This window comes from Hylobates moloch, unplaced genomic scaffold, assembly GCF_009828535.3.
Source record: "Hylobates moloch isolate HMO894 unplaced genomic scaffold, HMol_V3 SCAFFOLD_2, whole genome shotgun sequence".
Classification (NCBI taxonomy): domain Eukaryota; kingdom Metazoa; phylum Chordata; class Mammalia; order Primates; family Hylobatidae; genus Hylobates; species Hylobates moloch.
In genome coordinates this window covers 41,901,223-41,920,234 of record NW_026652277.1, presented here as the reverse complement: position 1 = coordinate 41,920,234, position 19,012 = coordinate 41,901,223, and the positions used below count along the sequence as shown (strand labels likewise).

At 34.7% G+C, this 19,012-nt stretch overlaps 1 protein-coding gene across 4 annotated transcripts in view; it reads left to right on the top strand.

Annotated features, from left to right (window-relative positions):
- CCSER1 (coiled-coil serine rich protein 1) overlaps positions 1-19,012 on the top strand; it is a 1,475,382-nt gene that overhangs the window by 607,464 nt on the left and 848,906 nt on the right. The gene's annotated exons all lie outside the window — the stretch shown is intronic.

Below are 19,012 nucleotides of genomic sequence, written 5' to 3'. Positions count from 1 at the left end.
ACAAGAAGCAAACAAATACTCATAGTGTGGTAATAGAGAAGTAATAGAGAACTGCAGGAATAAAGAGTAAGTTATACTTGATCTATTCTCAGAATCAGAAAGGCCTCCTGAGAAAAGTGGTATTTAAGCTGAGACTTGAAGGAAAAATAAAAATTAGCTGGATAAATGTGAATATTTGAAATGACAATACCAAATAAATTTACAGGACTCTCTAAAATTAAATTAAAATGCCACGTATAAATCCCTTAACAGTCTCAGGTAGATGCTGAATAAAGGGTAGATGATGCTGTTGTTACTAACTATGGTTTGATTCTCTGTTAGACTTCCTACCCTCACACTTGTATGGTACTTTATTTATTTATGATAGCAATAGACTAATTGTGCTCACACTGACTGCAAAAGTACTAAAAACACAATGAGACCAACAATTTTATCTTATTTATCTTTGTGTCTTCATCAGATCACATTACTTGGAATTTAAACAGGTGTTCTTTAAGTCTTCCTTAGCAAATAAATACATGAATAAATAGGGAAAATACAGCTTTTAACCATTAATACAGAAGTAAAGTTTTGTGACTAGATGAAGTATTATTCAGTAAATAAAATACAGGTATGCTCCCACTTCTCCCAGTCATTTGGCCTCCGAGTTATAGGATGGATATGTATAAATTCTGATTATTTATTCAACTATCCGTATGCCAGTGTCGGCAATATATTAATTTCAAATGGTAACACAAGAATGCACTGATTTAGTCTGTTGGATCTGAGTAAGCGTAATTTTTAAGAGTTCATATCTATAAACATTACCCCAAATTGGGATTGAATTGGAAAATAATCTGACACAAAGCTTCCCTAAAGGCAGTGCTTTGGGTTAGGCATTCATTAAATAACTGAATTTAAGAGGTGAATGGACTCTTTTTCCTTCTGGACCAATGTAAGAAGAGCAGATTAGAGATGAAGTGAATTTCAGAGTGTTGTAAATGGCCAAAGTGAGGAGAGATGGCTCACATCAAGAGCATCAGCTGATTTCTGTAGCCATTTCTTAAGGAGGCTGACAAATTAATTTGAGAATAATCAAGAAAGGTCAAATTATGATCATCTGATTATTCTAAAAGGTTAAGGAAATATAAAAACATATAAAGAAAGTAATTTCAGAAACTACCAACATATGAAAAGCTTTAAGATTTTAGAAGACTGGTATGATTTGGCTGTGTCCCCACCCAAATCTCATCTTGAATTGTACTTCCCATAATCCCCACATGTCGTGGGAAGGACCCAACGGGAGGTAATTGAATCATAGGGGTGGTTACCTCCATGCTGTTCTTGTGATAGTAAGTGAGTTCTCATGAGACTGATGGTTTTATAAGGGGCTTGTCTCACTTCTACTTGGCACTTCTCCTTGCTGCTTCCATGTGAAGAAGTACGTGTTTGCTTCCCCTTTCACCATGATCATAAGTTTTCTGAGGCTTCCCAGCCCTGCTGAACTGTGGGTCAATTAAACCTCTTTATAAATTAGTCAGTCTTATCAGCAGCATGAGGACAGACTAATACAGAGACAAACTTAAGTTATATGTGTTACTTGTTGGTTCTCCTTAGTTGAATTACTATTTTTGCACATCCAGGACTGCCTTCTCCCTGTCCTCTTAGTATCATCTCTTGCACTACCAACCAAAACAGTTCTCTACAGCATAGCCATAGTTATCACTTACAAATAAAACTTTGATTATGCATAACCTCTGTAAATTGTTTATGGCTTCTAATAATAGCACTTAGATAAAAGCCCCAAATCCTTTTTGTTATTTCACATGAAAATAAGAATACCACTTTTTGTGTGATATGAAAAAATACATGTAGTGAGCTGAAAATGGTTCTCCCAAGTTATCATGCCTTAATCTGGGAGGCTGTGTGTGTTACCTTACTTGAAAAAAGGATTCTTTGCAGATGTGATCAAATTAAAGATCTTGAGATGGGGAGATTATCCCAGTGTATGTGGGTGGGTCCTAAATGCAACCACTAAGAGGGAGACAGAGAGAGATTTGACACAGGCAGCTGAAGAGGAGATGATGTGACAATGGAAGCAGAGATTGGAGTGATGCAGCGAGGAGCCAAGGAATATGAGCAGCGATCAGAACCTCGAGTAGGCAAGAAACAGACTGCTGTAAATGGTCAAAGTGAGAAGAGATGGCTCACACCAAGAGAAGACATTAAAGCAGCAGCTGATTTCTATAATCATTTCTTGTACTACCAACCAAAACAACTCTCTGTAGTGAGAATTTTCACAATTTTCTTTGTGAATTTGCATATTTTCATAATACAAGCTAGGGAACCCACTGCCAGAGAAAGGGGCCTAGTTCCACCTATTGAGTACCTTAAATCATGGAGGACTTACGGGTGGAGAGAGGTCAAGCAGTAGACTACTAATCTCACACAGACTGGAAGATTTGGGAGGACAGCCATTTGTCCCCGGTGCTTCCTGCAGATTCCACTATTTATAGGAGCCAATGAAGCAAACAGATGCACTGAAAAACAATATTAAAATTGTTTCAGTGTTCTTTTAATTGAATTTTAACTCCAAGTGCTCATCCTTTAGTGATGGTAGGAAGTATAACTTCAGTTATTTGTGGGTTATCTCAACCACAGAGTTTTGTCAGTGTCTTGGTATTTTACAAACAATGTGTCCATTGGAAAGTCCCATCGAGATGTTGGTAATCAGTTCCCAGAGCACGTCAACCATTTAAGTCCCATGGCTCTGCCCGTTTATGTCCCACAGTTCTGCCCATTTCATGCCATGCTAGAGACGTAAGCACTTTGGGAAGAACTAGAAACTCCTCTGCCTAGGATCTAGCTCATTAAGTCAAGAGTGAACAAGGTAGCTCTTCTTCACTGAGTCTTTGCCCTCTCCCCAGATGATGTCAAGAACAAGCACTAGGTCTCCTTCATTCATTGAACCAATACACTTCTTCTCCTATCTACTTTAGGAATTTTTCCTCATTTCCTAGCCATCCATTTCTCAAATGTTTTCTTATAACTTTCCAGTGTCCTCTGCATTAGCTTTTACGATGTTTAGGATTTTATAAAGAGCTTCTAATTTCACATTGATTATTTCAATTAAACCTAGTTCCTTGCTTAAAATGAGAGGAAAGAAGGAAAACATGTCAGGAAAAACAGACATTTCAACAGCTCACTAAGTTATATTGACTCACCAGGTTGTGTTCTCCTGTAATGTGCTTCTCCTACCACCTCATCCTCTTTTTCAGAACACCTAATGTACTTGTAGAATTTGTGCCAAATCTTCCCTTCCAGATAGATTGTAAAAATCAATGAGAGCAAGCTCGCACTTAACACATGATTATTTAATAAAAAAATGAGAAGTATTTCAGGAGATGACACCACCAAACAGAATCTGTTTTCTTTGTTTGTTTTTAACAGAATTAGTTTTGACTGATAGAGTGTAAGTAGAACTATAATCCATGAAGCTATTCATCTGCTATACAGAAAAATCAATACTTGGTCTTTAAATATAAACATCATCTTCAATAATAAGACTGAATTTATGGAATGCACAAATAATACTGATTAATTTTTCTTAGGTGTTTTATACCTACAGAGCCATCAACTGTCACCCAATGATGGTGGTTTTTGGAGTGTAGGCTGCATGGATCATAATGGGAAACCTTATTTAAACAGAAAGAAAAGCAGAATATCAGTCACAATGTTTTCTCTGTAAGAATTGAATAATTGAAGTAAATATATGAATCTTAAAATATCAATTGTAATATTGGCTTTTGCAACTTAGGCAATTATAAGCTATAGGATATTTTAAGGACTAATGAAGAAAACTTCATTTAATTTATTCTAAGTTTTAAAAACTTTATTTTTCTCAACTAGAGAATTAGTTGAAAGCTCCCAACCCATGATTTCCTAAAAAAGTCACATCTAACTTAGATATTGGTAACAGTTCATGCTCTTTTTATTGCTGGCCTGTGTCCCTTCCAAATACTTTAATAGCATTTTACTGTTAAACAATATATATTTCTCACCACCTGAAAAACTAATTCAAAACAATATTTGTTTATTCTATGAGGTCTCTCACTGTTGTCATTCTCCTTTTGTAGCCTATGCTCATTTCTTTTCCCAAATGAAAAGTAGAGAAAAAAAATCATGACAACCTTGTGTGTCTGCAGGTCTCTGTAAAATGCCTCTGTCCAAGTTTCCTTCCAATCAGGAACATAATTCTTAGCAAACAGGTCGCTAACTCACTTAATTAACTGTCTGCTATGTTCTTAGAGGAGTTTCTATATCAAACTTGAATTAGCATAGCATTTAACAAGCTGTACAAGGCCTTTGGGAAACCTATTTTTAACAAAAATGGCTTCTTAAATGGGCTTTGATCTCCTTAAAGGGTTCTGAATTACTGCATAAAATCCTAATGCACTTATTAACGATGCATATATATGTAGATTTTAGACAGAGTGAAAGATAAATTTCTTTTCTGCCTCCTTGGGGAGCATCCTAATATGGATTTTCTTTAAGCATTTCTTGACCTAGTGAACATTTGATAAACAGGTATTTTACTCAAGGCTCCCTCCAGATCTTTGACAATTAAGAAATAACATAAAAACCTATTTAGAATTGCATCGTACTCTTCTCTGTTAGTATTTGGGATAGAGATTTGAAGGAGAGTGATCCTCTTTTCCATTTTTCCAGTCATATAAATTTTTTAAATGCTTACTCCTTGTCAGTCACTCCACTATAGACAGGGTTGCAAACTCAATTAAGCTATGGTTTCTTTGCTTCAGGAAATTGCAGACTAGTGAAAAGTGGAGCAGAAAAGAAAAAAATAAACAAAGAAAATATACAACGATAGGCCAGACTGATACGTTGATAAGGCTTATAATAGATTTTTACCTAAATACAAAAGTCAGACATCTAATTTAGACCAAGAGAGGATAATATTGAGTGTTGAATTTTACAGAATGAGTCATGTGTTACTGAATAGGGAAAGGCTATCCTGAGCAGAAAGATGGATATATGGAGGTAAGCATGACCTGTTGAGAATTTTTAAGAAATTTATGACTGTCAACTGTATGGGTTCCTGTGAGGGTTGGTGGTTGACACCAAAGAGGTTAGCAGGAACATTAAAGGCATTGTAGGAAAAAAAAGGGAAAGTGTGTGTGTGTGTGTGTGTGTGTGTGTGTATGTGTGTGTAATTAAATAACCTAGAGAGACATTTTAGAGCATAAATTTTTAGAAATCTGGGGACTCGTCATATGCTAGAATCTACACAAAGCAATCAGTGTCTATCAACCAGCCTACTTATATTTGAACATAGCAGATGAGTCTTCCTAGTGCAGACGAAAATATTTTCTGTGTGTGAAAATAACTTCCTGAAAGTTCTGTCCACATAATTTCCCAAGTTCGTATATAACGTTCTTTATGCAGAAATTTTATTTACAACTGAATTCTTGAGGATCATGCCTACTAAGTAACACCAGGTGCAACTAAGTAAAGAAGTAAAATATCTGAATGCTCACCCAGAAAGCGATCAATCTATTTCATTTTAATATATTACTTATATTTAGTGAATATACAAAGAATATGTCACAAATCATTGGTCAGGCCTGGTGAATGTGGACCTATAGTCTCAACTAATCAGGAGGCTGAGGCAGGAGAATTGCTGGAGCCCAGAAGTTCCAGGCTGCAGTGAGCTATGATCATGCCACTGCTGGGTGACAAAGCAAGAACCAGTCTCTAAAAAGTAAAAAAAAAAAAAGCAAAATTACCTTGTCATTATGTGATGCTATCTGGTATTGAAATTGAATTTTATTCATGCACATAATTTAATACAGCTTTAAAAAAATTTCTGGATTCCTTCTCTATATTCCCACATATTGGCAATAACTCATATGTATTTTCTCTCCATTGATACAGAAATGGAGACACTGTAAAGATATAAAACATACATGAAATCTAAGAACCCTTAATATTTGTGCACTAGAGCTCATATGAGATGTGATCTATACTCTGTAGTTTGGAGAGCTAAAGCAATTCATAACTACTTTAGCACTCAGTTCAATTTAAGATGAATTGCCTGTCTTATGTGATTGTACTACTGAGCAAGCTGAATGTCACTTACCTGATGAAAGGACAGTGCCCAGCTATCTCACATACACTCTGTGTATCATTCAAATTTGGAAATATTTATATCATAGTCATTATCTTAAAATCACAGTATTTGCCAACAAAGCCTTCTGGCTTGATTCCATAGGAAGACATTTAAAAAAAGATATGACATAAGAGATTCATTGTCGTGCTTGTCTGTGTTTCTAAGTTTGTTCTTTTTTTTTAGGTAAAATAAAGAATTTAGCAGTAGTGCAACCATGCACAGTTCTAAAAGAAGCAAGTGGGAATGTAGAGCAAATCTTTTTTTTTTTTTTTCCATGAAAGGCAGCATAATGTGACTGCACTTACACTTTGGATTTGCAATTTCACTGATGATCTAAATAATGCCATCGGTTTAAACAGTTAGTTGCTATACTTTGAAAATTACCCTTGACCTTTTTCTCACTAGATATCAATTGAATTCCAGGTTGCACATGCTGAACTAAACCAGGTAATTGCTCTGGCCTTGTGAACTTAAAAGGCAACTTCTTTGTGAATGTATTTGCTGGTATCATTAACTAGATCTAAGAAAATATAGTTTTTATAAAGTTAGATCATTCATATCTAAGTTGCCTTTTATTCATGTGGCTTAGTAAAAGTTAATTGTACTTTCAAAGTAACAAGGTACTTAAACAGGTTAATTTTTTTTTTTTTTTTTTTAAAGTGTCTCGTTCTCGTTCTGTCACCCAGGCTGGAGTGCAGTGGTGCTATCTCAGTTCACTCCATCTCCAGGGCTCAAGAAATTCTCCCACGTCAGCCTCCTGAGTAGCTGGAACTACAGGTGTGTGCCACCATGCCTGGCTAATTTTTGTATTTTTTTGCCATGTTGCCCAGGCTGGTATCGAACTTCTGGGCTCAAGAGATCCACCTGCCTGGGCCTCCGAAAGTGTTGGAAGTATAGGCATGGGCCACCATGCCTGAGCAAACAGGGAAGTTCTAATAGGTGTCTGTGGTAGGCTCTAAGATTGCCCCAGTGTTTCTCCTTTCTCAGTATTCATGATCTTGTATAATTCCTCCCCTATTGACTTGCTCCACATGAATAGAATATGGAATAAATAAGTTGTCACTTTCATGATTAGTTGACAAAAAAACTGTGGCTTTTGTCTTGGATCACCCTCCCTTGGTTCACTCACTTTGGGAGAAGCCAGTACTTTGTCATAAGGCCACCCTGTGGAGAGGTCCACATGACTACTTGGAAGCAGGTTTTCTGAAGCCTGCCAACAACCTCGTGAGTAAGTAGATGCAATCGTTGAGTCAAGCTTTGGGATGATTATACACCTAGCCAGGAGTTGGAATCCAACATCATGAGAGACTGAGCTGGAGGCACCAAAGTAAGCTAGGCCTAAATTTCTGACCCACAGAAACTGTGAAATAATTGAAACTTATTCCACACTACTGAGTTTTGGGATAATTTGTTAAATAACAATAGATACCTATATGGATTTTTATTTTGAATGTAGGATGCTGCTGTCATAAGTCTAAAATATGAAGGTAACTTTGGATCTGGTCAGTAGATTTCAAGGAGAATGTTAGTGAAAGTGGAAAGTGCCTTGACGGAGCTATTGCTACATGTCTCATAAGGCTGTAGGTTAGGACTTTCAGAAGATTTAAATAAATCGTATTGGAAACTGGAGGAAAGATAATCATTGTTATATAGTATCATAAAGTTTAACAACAACATTGATTAAAGTAAGGCAGAAAATAGAAAATGTGCCTAAAAAACTGGACAATTTGCCTAAGGAGATGTCTTAGCAAAGAGTTGAAGGTGCTGTCTCCTTTTTTCTAGCAGTACATCTATAGAGTAGGGAGATAAATTAAAGGAAGGATTGTTAAACAAAGAGGAGCCAGTACTTGTGATGGCTTTGAAAATTCTCAGCCTCTCTAGAAATCAAATAATGCTAAATTTAAGAAATGGCTTCAATCAAAGATCAAATTCAGAGTACTTCCAGGAAAATGTAGTCCAAAAATGAAAGTGAGGGTATACATAAAATCTTTTGTCAAGACCTCAGAAAGATTAAAGCTGGTGACTCAGAAAGCCCTTAAAGAGATTAAGAGCATACCCTCTGTGTCCTCTGAAACATTATTATAGCTTCTAGAAAGTTTAAAGACATTATTGCTCATCCATAGAAGTAGGAGCTCAAGAAAGAGAAGGGCTTATCTCAAGAGATTTTTGAATGTGGCTTTTGTCAAATGATGTAAACCGCAAGAAGCTTCACAGGAGACCTGTGAAGTTCTTGAGTTATAGATGCAGAAACATTTTCAGCTTGAACAAAGGGGGGAACAGAGACAGTTTAGAATTAGAAGAAACCGTTTGGACTCTCAGAATTATGCTGATAGGGAGTAAACTGAGAGAGCTGCTCAACTGAATGATGACTCAGAGGGCAGAACCAGACCCCAGCAGTTAAAGCCAAGAGCCATGGAGAAATATACAAAGTCTTTTGACCTTATTAAGTAACTTCCAGTAATTGCATAATTGGACTTCAGAATTGCTATAGGCCAGTGGCTTTTTTGCACCTGCCATTTCCCCCTTTCTGAACAAAAATGTCTAAAGCAGTTACCCTCTATCTATATCATTATTATCTGTTGTGTATTTGGGAAACCAATATCTACCAAATTTTCAGACGAAGGGGGATTATATTCAAGGATATGTATTTATGGAACTAGACCTGAAGTGTCTACACCATGGCTGAACCTGATTCAGATGACAAGATTATTTAATTTGAGTGGGTACTACAGTAGTATCAAACTTTTGGCATTGGTGGAAGTGGGTGAGTATATTTTACATGTAAAAGGAATGTTAACTGGATGTTAATTAGAGGCCAATAGGCAGAGTATAGTGATCCTCAATTATCCCTGCCACCTGGTATTCAGGCCCTCATATAATCCCCATTTTTTGTGTGAAGGCTACGTTTATTAGCTTCTAACAAATATGATACAATGGAACTGATGGGAAGCTACTGCTGAGACTAGGTTTTGAAGAGGCTGTGAGGCCCATTTTTGAGGCTCTGGCTCACTCTCACTTGGATCCCTTGTCCTGGGAATGCTTCCATGTCATGAGGAACCCAAAAGTGAGACCTTCATGAGTGAATTTAGAAAATGATCCATCAGCTCCAGTGGATCTGTAGCTGAGAAGACCATAGCCCTGGCCTACAGCATGATTACAACCAGAAGAGACCTTTAGTTACAAGACCCAGCTAAGCCATACCCAAATTCCTGACTCACAGAAACTGTGTGAGATGATAAATACTTGTTCCATTTAATGTGCTATGCAGCCATAGATAACTAATACAGCACTCAGTAAATGTTTGCTACCAAATATATACGAATGGAAGGTTAAGCTGTAAATAAAATGAGAAAAATTAGGGCATATAAATATTAACATCTTGAGACTGGGACATGGGTCATCCAAGTCAATATTTCAATAATAACATATGTAAAAGAATGAGTTATTGAACAAGATTTTAAATATCTTAATATTGTGTTCAAATGTTAGGGGAAAATCCCCCAGCAAGTAACATCTCTTATATTACTATTATTTCCTTGCTATCCTTTAGTGTATTCAATGGTTGCCATGTATTATGCCATCATTGTATTCCTTTTTCTTTCTGTCATTCTGTTTCCCTCTACTGACTTTTTTAATGCCAAATCTCTTTCACTAGCACTCTCTCTCACTACAATGCTTTATTATTTCTTTGTCTTTCATGAGATTTTGTTTTCTGTCTCACACATGTACACACAAAAGCACAACCACATGCAAATAACTAAAATCATTGAGTTACTTATATAGTAAAAATTATAGGAGCTAAATAAAATTTCTTGCTCAATAGTTTACTAAGTCTTATTAGACAATTCATTTTAACAATAATGCAAAAGAAATCTATCACCTAAGTTGGAAGAAAAAACAGTTGTGATTTTTAATTTGTTTCACAAGAAAAAAATTACTAGAGGTGAGTAGTTTTTTAAAATCATTCGGGAACTCATGATTATCCTTCAAGTACAGAATATCTGTTTGCATGGAATTGCTTTTGCTATCGTAAATATAGCTGTGGAATTTAATGCATTGTTGGCTATTCAACCTTTTATATAGCTATGATTTTAAAGTGCCTATACTCTGCTAATATTTACACAAATTATCATAATTAACCTTCTGTGGCTTTTATTTTTATAATGAACTATCCCTTCATTTGAAATAAAATGTGAAATACTACTTTTCATTTCTAATGATATTTTGCTTATAAAATATATTGTTCTAAGATTAATTTGATTTATTGAATTTATTAGCTAAATGTTTAAAGAAGGAAATGTTTTTCATCAATTGTTATATATAATGTGTTATTTTTCTTATTAGTGATTTGATAATTATCTTTTTTTAGACAATATTATTGAGGGACCACTTTTTAAAATTCAGAAATAAATGTTCTTAAAATGTGTTGACCCATTTATATCACCTTATAGATTTATACTTGAATTGGTAGATATAAATATCTACTATTTGTACATCCCACTATTTCTTTTCTTTTAGCTAGAAAGGTATAACGTTAAAACCCTTTTACCAAATAAAATGATTTTATTTAGAAAATGCTGGGCACTAAAAAAAACAAAAGAAAAGAAAAAAATGCATATTTTTGTAAAAAGTGAGATACTATTTTTATTACAAACAACTTTAAAATATTTTATATTGAGCCATAATGCATGAGGTGGCTTAATTTGGAAGTTTTCAATTTTGAAGCTATTTCGTAGATCTCGATATTGGCATGGGAAATTGGCTTTCTTTTTGAACCTCAGTGGATAATACTTGTTTTTCTTCTTAAACACAGCTTGGTGTGGTGTATCCTCTGGTTTCCTGTTACTATTTCTACAATATTTTGACTTAAATTTGTTTCATGCAGTAACTCTTAGGTGTCATTACCACTGGCACTTTGTAGGAGCTAAAACATATAGCCAGTATAAATTTCGCCTATATGGATACTCAAGTTTTGATCTTTGTTTAAATCCAGGGTGCTGTCAGACTAAAACAAGAAATTATACAATTCTTCTCATATAACCAGCTTTAGTTCTATACTGACTTTTCACCCTGAGAAAATTTGATCTACGGCAAGAAAGCTGCTAACATTTGTGTTAGTCAATAAAAAAGGAAATGATTTTTCAGAAAGCATGTAAGATATACATAAAATATCAAATTATAAACACACTCCCTTATTTCTTAGAGAAGTTCCTATCATATTGTTATTCAAAGATAATGTTTTACTGAGATAGGGAATAATATGATTAGAGTTTTGTATTTGAATCAATATATTATGACAATCATGTCATAAAAGTCTGAGAGAAAATATATGACAAACTTCAGGTTAGTTACCATATATTATAAGAATTGAGACTAGTTTTTGAGAGGTGATGAGTGAGAGACATAATAAATATACTGATTATTTATTGATTACTGTTCCATATATCCTAACAGATAAAATTTCTCACAGAAAATGTCAGGTATAACTTACAGTCACTACTGGAACAAAATGCAAATATTTCAGTATCATTTGAAAAACTGACAAGGAATTATAAGTTTCTTATAATATATCAATCAATCACCAGACTCCTTTCATACTTGGAAATGTTTCCATGCATGGGCTTAAGTTATTGTAGAATTCAAACATTTGAGTTCTGGTGTAGCAGATAAAATGAAGCCTCAAATCATTCTCTAATCTGAAGTACATCCTGGCAGAATTACTGACTTGTCTGTTGAAATTGATTTCCTCTTAAAGAAAAATAGGCTTTTCTTATTGTGTCAAAAAATGATATTATCTATTCTGTGTCTTTCTTGTGACAATCCTTTCCTTTTATGTCCCAGAAGGAAAGAATATTATTTTTCCTCCAAAGTTTTTATATCCTATTTTACTCTAATGAATAATCTGTGTTGCACACATAATGAAATATATTCCAAAAAGAGTAAAAAGTAATATTTAAAAATGAATATAGAGGCCAGGCATGGTGGCTTACACCTGTAATCCTAGCACTTTGGGAGGCCAAGGTGGGCAGATCACCTGAGGTCGGGAGTTCGAGACCAGCCTGACCAACGTGGAGAAACCCCGTGTTTACTAAAAATACAAACTTAGCCAGGCATGGTGGTGCATGCCTGTAATCCCAGCTACTCAGGGGGCTGAGGCAGGAGAATTGCTTGAACCCGGGAGGCGGAGGTTGCAGTGAGCTGAGATCACGCCATTGCACTCCAGCCTGGGCAACAAGAGCGAAACTCTGTCTCAAAAATGAATATAGAATGGGCAGACATTTGTAATACTACTGATTGCCCTTACCTTAATTCACATCATCTCTATTGTTTGACTTTATAATGCTTTTTGCATGGCAGCCTTGAAAGATGAATCCACACATCAGAATTTTACAATATAACTTTGAAGACTACTAGGGAAGCTTAGGCAAGCAACTTCCTTTAGGACACTAAAAATACTTGATGGGGTTTGGAACCGAGGTGCTTTGTGTTAGCTATTATTGTTAGTGATGATGGTTAGGTTTGTGATTATTTTGTTTAATAAGACTACTCAGGAATAAAAAGCTACCTTCAAATACCTTCCCACCTCATCTCCAATATTTTTTAAGATTAGACTTTATCCACCCTAAATTACATCTATATTGAATGGAAAACCAGGTGTTGGTATTTTCTGCACTAGTGGCTTAATGATAGTTTATTGAACTGTAATGCTTTGTCATTAGAATATTTCTGGTAAAAACAAAATACAAAAAGGGAGAGCCCAGAAATTGTAGTTCCCAACCAAAATTACAATAACATTATTTCTGTAATAGCAGAAGAGAAATTAGAATGTCTTGAGGTAATAGCTCACATATTTAGAAGAAGAACTTCAAGTATTGAAAGAACACTTATAAAAGTAGAGGTTAGATCGGGTATTCAGAAACTTCAGCATGCTGTCAATAGACATAAAAATGCAATGACATTCATTTTGTGATCAATTAAATGAGAATTGTGCTGCCTAAATACTACATAAGATACGATAAAATAAAAGTTGGTGAGTTATAAATACTGTAAGTGCCTTGGGAGTGAGATATAAGGGCACATCATTTTTATTTAATTTCTAGTTAGTCTATGAGATTGAACTCTCAGTACTTATTTAAGGCCAGAATCTTAATTACAAAATGACTATAAGGTTACATTTTGACCTCAGGTTAAAAAAATAACATTAGGAGCATTAAAAATATTTTTTGTATTAATCAGAGTTTAACAAAACAGTATGGTAAATTCCTGTGAAATTGGTTTATACTTTCTTCATTTACCTCTAATCTGAAATATATTTTATGTTTAGATTTGCTTCCTTAGGATTGTGAGTTGATTTTTCTCTTTGCTCAAAGTTATCTGTAGGTGTATTATTCTTTGGGGATAGTGATGGCTAAGAAATGCTATTTGAAGCCTTACTTTATTAGAAGAGTTAGTTACTAACATTTTCATGATAATATAATGAGTCATAGAAAATTTGCATTGAGATTTATTGAATAAACCTGATATATTTAAACTGTTTGCCATAATTATGAGTCTAGCACCTGTATGCCACAACAGTATTGTAAAGTACTATACTTTGCACCTTCTTCACTAAGAATTGATCTGATAAATTCTTTTTTGCTAGATTGTGTCATGTCCATCTTTTTAATACCCTCCTTGTTCATTATTAAGTGCCGTTAGCCATACTGTCTAATGAAAGGTACATAATATCAAGTCTGATTACTGCTGTAATGTTTTCCAGGCGTGCTTGGTGATGAGCCTGGCATATGAAACAATTTCCTACAGTAATAAAACTAATTAAAGTAGGCAGTCATCCACACAACACTTCCTAATGAATTATAATAAGCTCATTAATCTCATCTGTTCTTATTCCAAAAAGTCCACTAATAGGACCTGTAGGTAAGAGTACAATCCTCAGCCTTAAAAATGGACAGCTATCATGAAATCAGACTTAAGGATTTAAGTTAAAAAATTACAAATTGCTAATCAATGTTGTAAATGAAATGTGTAGCGTCTAAACTCTGCTCAGATTATTTATTGACAAGATCCTTTTCTATTTGAGTTCTCCTATAATTGATTTAACAAAGGAAAAAAATGATTTATTGTAACATAATGACTCTTCACCACCTCAAAGATTACAATTGAATTAACCCTCTCACATATCCTCCTATATAGATCATATGAGAATCATGAATAGAGTACTTGAGATCAAGTGATAAAAACATAGCCTGTTTTCTCTCCACAGAGGGCTGGAGTATCTTCTTAAAATGTCAAAACATAATAATAATTATTATTTTGTTAACTCTTCTCCAGCTTTGTGAGGTGCCTGATCAAACAATGTAACAAATTATTATTCCATTCAGTTACAGATAGTTTGTCAATATAGACATACTGTTCTAGAAACAGTTTTACAGTAAAAGAGATAAGGTTGTAAAATGTAAAACATGGAGAGACGATTTTTGAACTACAAATGTGAACAGTAAGAAAAGATCACTTTAAGGGGAATGTTGTTTTATCTTCATTGTAAGTTGATGTTTTTTAAATGCAGCAGTTTCTGTTCTGAAGCTGATTACTACTGTGCCACATATATGGACTTCTTTCCTTAGAAGTGACTTATAAATATGTAGATTTCACAATTAATGCAGAATAATGATAATGGGTTAATCGTAAATAGGAAGGTACATTTTTCACTTATAGAATGATAATGTTCAAAATTGTTATCCACATTTATAAATTTTTAGCTAACATTTCATATTCTTTATGGAGTAGGAGATTGGATATTTGGCGCAGAGGATTTTCTTTTGTAAAACAGATATTTAAAAATCTGACCACGTTGGTAGGTAGAGGTTTTCCTAAGCCTATCACTGAGGAAAATGTCTCCCCAATCTAGAATCAGCTGTCTAGTTGCCATGTGTGTGGAGAGTTGGTTCTGTGCTATGAACAATTAGGGGGCCTGACTTTGGCAAAGGCTTCTCCATCATCTAGTTGTATGGCGTTGAGACAGCAGCTTACACAGCATGTAATGCATCTTTCTTTATAAAATGAGGGGGTTAGGCTACAGCAGTGTATCCCCAAATATGGAAAGTACCAGATAGTAAATTTCATGTTTTCAATAATTCTTGGATACCCAAAAGTAAAACAATTGCACTGTATGAGGTAATGCAATTCCTCTTTTAAATTCCAATTCAATTCTTCTGAAATCAAGGAGGTAAGTTTTGTGTTTAAGTCTGTAATACACTGGCAAATCTTTTTGTTTTGACAAAGCGAGTAGATCACCTCATAGTTACTAAGAGACAAGGGAGATGTGTTGCTGAACAGAAGAATTTTGAATTTAAGTCTTTTGGTTAAAAGAGGAAAGTTTCTTGAAAGTTATCTCAAAGATAATCAAAAATTACACAAAAATCTTAAGAAAATGTTCACAGCTCAAACCGACCTTGTTTTGAACACAAATCCTTATTTGAAAAAGTCTTGCTCCAATTAGTAGACTTAATTAATGCCACCTATTATAAGCTAGCTGTCTATTGAATAAACTTTGGTAATAGACTTTAATGTTAATAGGAAACATGACTTATCATCATAATATCCAACATTTGCTTAATGCTTAATAACTAATGTTTGTTAAATGCTTGGAAGTCAGGCACTCCTAAATTCTTTATATGTATTAACACATGTTCGTGTTCACCATATAGGTTAATGTTTACAACAACCTTATTAAATAAGCACTGATATTTTCCCCATTTTACAAATGAGGAAACTGAAGTGCCAAGAGATTTGAGCAATTTGAGAAAGGTCAAACAGCTGGTAAATGACAAAGTTTTAAAAATTCTATAAGTACCCAATACTCTATGCATTTCTCTCTCTTATTGTTTCCTATCTCACCATCCCCAGTAATCCTTAGTTAACTTCATCCTCTCCATTCTCAACCATAAGCTTATATCTTTCAACATTATATTCGTAGTATCTGGCACAAGATAGGCACTCAGAAGGTATTTGTTGAAATTTGTATGAATGGTTAATTAATCAATGAATCTGTGCTATAAAACAGACAACTTAAAAATGCCTCTAAGTGCCGGGCACGGTGGGTCATGCCTGTAATCCCAGCACTTTGGGAGGCCGAGGTGGGTGGATCACCTGAGGTCAGGAGTTTGAGACCAGCCCAGCCAACATGGTGAAACCCCATCTCCACTAAAAATGCAAAAATCAGCCAGGTGTGGTGGTGGGCGCCTGTAATCCCAGCTACTCGTGGGGCTGAGGCAGGAGAATTGCTTCAACCCGGGAGACAGAGGTTTGCTGTAAGCCAAGGTAGCACCATTGCACTCCAGCCTGGGCTACAGAGTGACTCCATCTCAGAAAAAAAAAAAAAAACCCTCTAAGCATAACTTATTGGACTTTAAGACCTCACACTTAGTACTTCCTATTCCTTGACTTAGTTTTCCTCTGATCATCTGTTACTAATCATGGATAATTTGAAAACTGTGCTTTCATGAATACTAGAAAACTGTGCTTTCCAGTCAGAATGTACAGTTTCAAATGAATATGCCATCACTTATCTCCATCTATATACTTAACTGCGTGACTTTGAAAAATGTATTTAACTTTCTCAGTTTCAGTTTTATTATCCATACAATATAGATATTAATATCTATTGTATATAGCCATCAGGATTGTTGTATTAACTACTTTAAACACATTAAAGTGTGTTTAAAACCACCAAGAATTCTCAGCGTATTGTATATGTGTTATGAGGCAATATAACATCATATTGAAATAGCTAGAAATTAAAGCCAAACAGACCAACTATTGCTGAAGAGTTCTGGGAGATTTGGTACAATGTTTACACATCTAAAGCATTAATTTCTCAATGCTTAATCACAAAATACAAGTTCCTAACTCAGGGCAATTGTAAGGGCTAAATTTGATAATATGTTCAGAGTGCCTGGCATACAGTTAAAACCAAATAAATATTAGTTGATCTTGTTTGTCATAGTATTCCTTTTCAAAAAAATGTTTTCTTATTCATTTGGTTTAATATCTGGGGAAATAAAAGACTCAAGACTGAATACATTTCCGAGACTATTTTCCTGGAGTTCTCTCAAAAACATAACCACTATTTTTGCCTGTAACCAAATAACACAAATTGTATTATCTTGAACACTGTGCTGCTTAAAGCTATGATTGCAAGTAGTAGAAAATTTAGGGCTAACAAAAGCTAATTTGTTGAGTCTGTATTTTACACATCAGTGGCAATTGGAAGACTATGATAGGAAGAAGATTTAAACTCTATCCTTGTATTCACAACTCCCTAAGTAGAAAGAAATGCAATTCAAGCATTCAAAAAATATATTGGAGAAGATTAATTTGAAAATAGAATGTGCACGAGTGCATGGATAGATGTATCTTGTTGGATTACTGCAAGTAAGCCTTGCTGTGAAAATATCTAAGAAGCAAAATTTATTGTAAATAAATTTCCCATTAAATGGCGGTATATTATTGGGAACGCATTTCTTAAAAAAAAACACAAAATGAAACCCATACACTGACATATTTTTTTTAAAAATTTATCATTCTGCAAACCAACACTTCAGAGATTACACATTTTTTTCTATATCTTGCCATGTGCTTGCGGAGCGAACATTTTTTTGCAGTGAAGCAAATGAACTGCCTGTGGGATACCATGTTTAAACTAGAAGGCACTCTACATCCCTCAAGATTCCCAATTCCTTAGAGATAAGGGATGGAGATTGTTGGTTGACTTAAAAAAAAAAAAAAAAACTCTTTATTAACTCTAACATTAAACCATATGAATTAATTTACCATGATGTATTTCAAAGCCAGATGTGTTGATAACTTGGTAAAAATTACTTTAGACAGTTTTTGAGCATTTTCCCAGAGTACTTAGGACCAAATCTATAATTCAGGGTCACTACTGTCATCCTAGTTAAATATACTTTATCTCCTTCTTCTAATACTGTAATAGCCTCCTAGTTGATATTCTCACTTCATCTCTTCCAACCTTAGCTGCTCGTCTTATTTCCCTCAATGGATCTTCCTTTCAGATTTATGCAAATATTATGTCATATCCCTGTTAAAAACTCTTTACTGTTTCATTCATTCTCTGTATTCTTAAGATAAATTCTCAGAAGCACAAATGATATGACTTATTTTCTAGTATTTCAGGTGCCATTCAATCCAATTGTGCTTTGATATTTCATCTATACTAAATATCTTTTATTTCTTAGAAATTTCTGTGTTCTCTTTTACACATTCAGGTGTTTTCTTCCTCTTTCTCTGTGGTAAAATCTTACTCACGCTTCTGATTTCAAGGTATACATTACTTCTTAAAAAAAGACTGGTCTAGGTTTTCCTGGAATCTAATAATTATCTTACATAACACTCATCATACTTTAAAAAAAAAATCTGTGTCTTGTGCAATTTGAATCTGTCCCTAGCACCATTTTATGTGCTGCTGCATTCTCAGCTCTTTCTTTTCCCAATGGCTAGCATTTAACATTCACTTATTCCTAAACGCTTTACTGAATAAAAGTTAAAGTAATGGGTGTTATGAGTTCAAGCTCACACCAGACTTTCCTCAAGGGTTATGCATGTATCCTTACAATTTCAGATACTGCAGCAGTCACCTTGGTGATCCCCTCCCCACACAGACATTCTTCCTTGACACTGAGCCCACGAGCTGAAAAATACCTGATTTTTTTTGAAGCTACGGCTTAGACATGTGACCCAATCCTGGCCAATGGACCAGAGGAAAAAACTGGATGAAAAGGATACTTGTGAGGAGAAAATGTCTTTCCCCCTATTAAATACAGTTGA